This window comes from Agelaius phoeniceus, chromosome 13, assembly GCF_051311805.1.
Source record: "Agelaius phoeniceus isolate bAgePho1 chromosome 13, bAgePho1.hap1, whole genome shotgun sequence".
NCBI classification, from domain to species: Eukaryota; Metazoa; Chordata; class Aves; order Passeriformes; family Icteridae; genus Agelaius; species Agelaius phoeniceus.
Window position 1 is genome coordinate 15,324,130 of NC_135277.1, and position 4,383 is coordinate 15,328,512.

The window sequence follows — 4,383 nt, forward strand, 5'->3', positions numbered from 1 at the left end:
GTCATGCCCTGAAAGGACCCTAAAAAAACCCTATCAATTCCCTAAAAAAGCCCTAGTTTTCAAAGTGTCCTAAACAGCCCACAAAACCCTAAAAATAGCCTCAGAATACACTAAAAATGCCCTACTTTTCAAAAGCCCATAAAACACCCCTAGAAATGCCCAAAGAATGTTTAAAAAATCTCTAGATAGTCCTAAAAGAGCTCTAGGTATTCTCCTAAAAGAGAATACCCCTAAAGTCTTTAAAATGCCCTAATAAGACCCTGAAAAAGCATAAAAAATTCCCTCAAAACCGTAGAAATACTCTAGTCCTAAACAAGTCCTCCCTATACCATCAGTACTCCTCAAAAATCCCTAAAAACTTTTAAGTAGTCCTAACAAAGCCCCAAGACTACCCAAAAACAGCCCTTAAAACACCCTAAAAAATTCTTTTAAAAGCCCTGAAAAAGCCCTAAAGGCATCCTAAACATTCCCAGAGAATTCCTAAAAAACTCCTGCAACCCCACCCCCCCTAAAATATCCTTAAAGATCCCTGAAAAAAACCATAAAAACCCCCTAAAAAACTGTTCAACCCCTACCTGTAACTCTGTGGCCTCCAATCATCTCTACCTATTAACTGGGGAAACTCCCTGCAGCTGCTGGGAGGGTTCTGGGGCTCTCCCACCATTAGGGTCACACCTGTACCCTAACCATACCTGGTACCCTTTGTCCTTTGCACCCCTAACCCTCAGTGGCAGCTCTCCACCTGTCAAGCCCCCCTGTCTTTGCCCCTCAGCCTGCAATGTCTGTGTGTCACCCAAAGCCGTGTTCAGGCTCCCACGTGCTGCTGCAGGGAGTCACCGGTGGGCAGTGGGGGAAGTGAGGGATGGGGCAGGGGCGACCTGGATTTCAGAGCCCCAGCAGACGGCCAGGCACTTAGCACCACAGGCCCTGAACACCAAATCCAGGCTTTTTCCCTAGGAAAAAGAACACACCAGGCCAGGTTCCTGATGGCAGATTGCAGGAGCCACTTGGCACTGTCAAACCAGCCCGAGATGCAAGTGGTGCCAGCTTGGGTCTGGCAGGCATCCTGTGCAATGCAGGATTTCAGGAGCCAGCCAGCCACTCCGGGCCACAGGCCCCAGAACACCAACGCCAGCCCTTTTCTCTGGCAAACAAAACTCACCAGGCCAGGTTCCTGGTGGCACATTGCAGGAGCCACTCGCCACCGTCAAACCAGCTGGCAGGGCAGTGCCAGGTTAGAAATTGGCAAACTTTGCTGGATTTCTCCAAAACTAAAGCTGCCAGCAACTAGGACCATGCAAGTCCTTAGAGCCCCAAAGGCCACCTTTCATCTGATACCCAGACTTTGGGGAAAGGACTTATTTTTCCCATAGAAAATGGCCTTCCTTGGCAGCCACTTGCCCTTGCTGGCAAGGGGGTGCCAAGCTAGAAATTGGCAAACTTTGCTGGATTTCTCCAAAACTAAAGCTGCCAGCAACTAGGACCCTCCAAGTCCTTAGAGTTCCAAAGGCTGCCTTTCATCTGATCCCCAGACCCTGGGGAAATGACTTCTTTTTTCCACGGAAAATGGCCTTCCTTTGCAGCCACTTGCCCTTGCTGACAGGGGGGTGCCAAGCTAGAAATTGGCAAACTTTGCTGGATTTCTCCAGACTAAAGCTGCTAGCAGCTAGGAGCCTGCAAGTCCTTTGAGCTGCCCTCTGACTTCTTTAAAATTATGCCTTTTCATTTCACCTCTCCAGGATAGTACTCACATTCCTAGTTCTTGGTTCAGCTATCTTTATTTTATTTAATAGCTGTATTTTCTGACTTTTTAACTTGGCTTTTGTCAGGCTGTGGTGACACCAAGGTGACTTCAAACTTTGTTAACTTACATAAACTACGATAGGCTGTCCTGGACTAAATTCTCCTTTCTGAACTGAAGAGGAAAACCTGGTAGCTGCAGTTTTAATAACCTCTTCCTGAGAGAAGGAATTCTTGCCTGAACGAGGAAGTGGAACAGTCTGTCAAGCATCTCTGTGAGGATATTGGTATTTGCTGACAGGAAGTGAATATTCTGAGATTACATAGTCATGCTGTGAGGGTGTTGTCACACACAGGAAATGGAAGGAGAGTTTTACATCCCATTCTTCCATTTCACTGTCTCGAGTTATTTAGGCTTCATTTCTGCTATTGGAATCTCAGAAATGGGTCATTCCATTTAAGAAAGAAGAGAATTGATACTTTTTAACTTGGTTTAATTTATAATGGTAGCATGTTAGCTACATCTGTCTTTGTGATCATGCTTGATTTTTTTCCTGGACACATTATGTGTGTAAGAGTGACAAAAGAAATCTGCTGGAAACTATTTAAAAAAAATGCAATCCTTCAGTAGGTTTATTAAATGACAGTGGCTGCAGAGACCAGAAAACATATTAGATTCTTTCAGCTTAAGGCCTACTGGCAGTGCAAACTGACAGTACAATATTAAAGAAAAACAATATTTCCCAGATGCTTGCATTTTCAAAGGCAGCATGGATGTTACAGGCAGCCTCTGTTATAGATGAGTAATGAGATGATTGGCTCTCACATTTAAGGGATGAATATTGTGTGTATGTTAAGAGAAGCTTTATTGATATATAGTTATGTTATTGTGGCTTGTTGTTTAGGTGTCCTCTGTTGTCCCCATAGTCCCCTTTCCTCCCCCTCTGTACTGCTGCCAGCAGACAGCCTGGGCTGTCAGACACGTGGAGGGAAGGCTGCACATGGGCCCCTTGCATGGGGCAGTTGAGAACGGGAAAAGCTTGGTGCTGGAGGGGTGCAGCATGGCAACACCTGACTGCCAATCAAGTTGCAAGAAAACAGTTTCCACCGACAGACAGAGAAGAGCTAACTGACAGACTGACAGACCTTGGGAGGGGTCAGGGCTGCCTGATGCAACCCGCCAGGGCATAAAAGGCAGAGCAGCCATTTGGTAGGGGAGCACATGGTGGCTTGTCATGTGCTCCCCGTGTGCTGTTATCTTTCCTTATTCAGACTTTTGTTGTATTTTGTCAAGATTTTACAGACCTTTGAAATTTTACAGTGAGAGGTCATTTCTCATACCTCTATGTAATTAGAGTGTTATAAGCAGGAGTAACAGGAATATGATTTATGTGAATTCCTCTTCAGTTTGTTCTTTTGCTTAGGAAACTGTTCTGAAGGAGACATTTTCTGCCCAATGTGTAATATGTCTAATAAGTTTGCTGGTGCTCTGAGATTTTCCTTACAGTAAGCATGTAGTGCTTGGCTGAGGTTTTTATGCTTCTTTTTACAGGTATCAAGGATGCTACACGCAAAAGAGAGTGATTGATGGATGTTTCTAATCAGCTGAGGTAAAGGTCAAAATACACAATAAAATGTTACTGTTCTAGAAGAAACAATAGAAGAATAGACAAAGACATAGCAAAAAATTTATTATGCAATCTTGTCTTTAAACACTTTTATTCAAAGAGTAAGTTATGTTCCCATAGCACACGAATGCTGCTTTTTAAGTAATTTCAAACATTTCAACAAGATTATCTCTATGTGCTTGTTTATGTGGGATAAAAATGCTGGCATATGCAGTGTACTCAGTTGTAAAATTGTGCTCCTAAATTTCACGTACAGTTAGTATTAATAAGTTATTTCTCCTTGCACTGAAAAGCCTGCTTATGACATCACACACTTTACTTGGGATGGAAGAGGAAGAATCTAAAACACTCTATGCTGAAACAGTCTGAATCTGCCATGCTGAAAGGAGAAAACATGCATGATAAGAGTTTATTTCTTTAAAGTCACAGATGTGGTGGTACTGCAATGGAATACAAAGGGTATCTAAGTATAAAGTTCAGACTGAAATTTCCCCAGTAGTGTTTAGCAGCACTCAGACCAGAAGTTACCTTAGGTATAATCATGTGTCTGTTACTTTCTGTGTGCATACTGAAGCACAAGCATTTCAGATCTGTACAGTAGATGTCAGACTTGAGAGGAATTCTGTATGCATCAGGGTAGGCTGGATACACCCAATTCTTCCTGAAGTCAATGACTTTCCACATTGTCTGCAGTGGAATCAGGTTTATGCTTCTCACTTCCAAAAATGCATAATCAAACTCCGAGTATCTAGGCTTATGAGGTTTGAAAAGATAATTTAGATTTCTTTCTAAGAATTAGATTACTAAGAGGAGTAAACTGGAAAAAAAGTATACTGTGTAATTGCAGCTGTAATATATACAGTAAAATCTATCAGGATTTTGTGGTTAAATGACAAGTCTACTTAAAAGCAGCAGCAGCTACATTATCTTCACATCATTCATACAGTATAAATAAGAGCAGAATAATAAGACAATCTTCTTCTCTAATTCCTGTGAAAGGGAGGGGCTGGCTTCC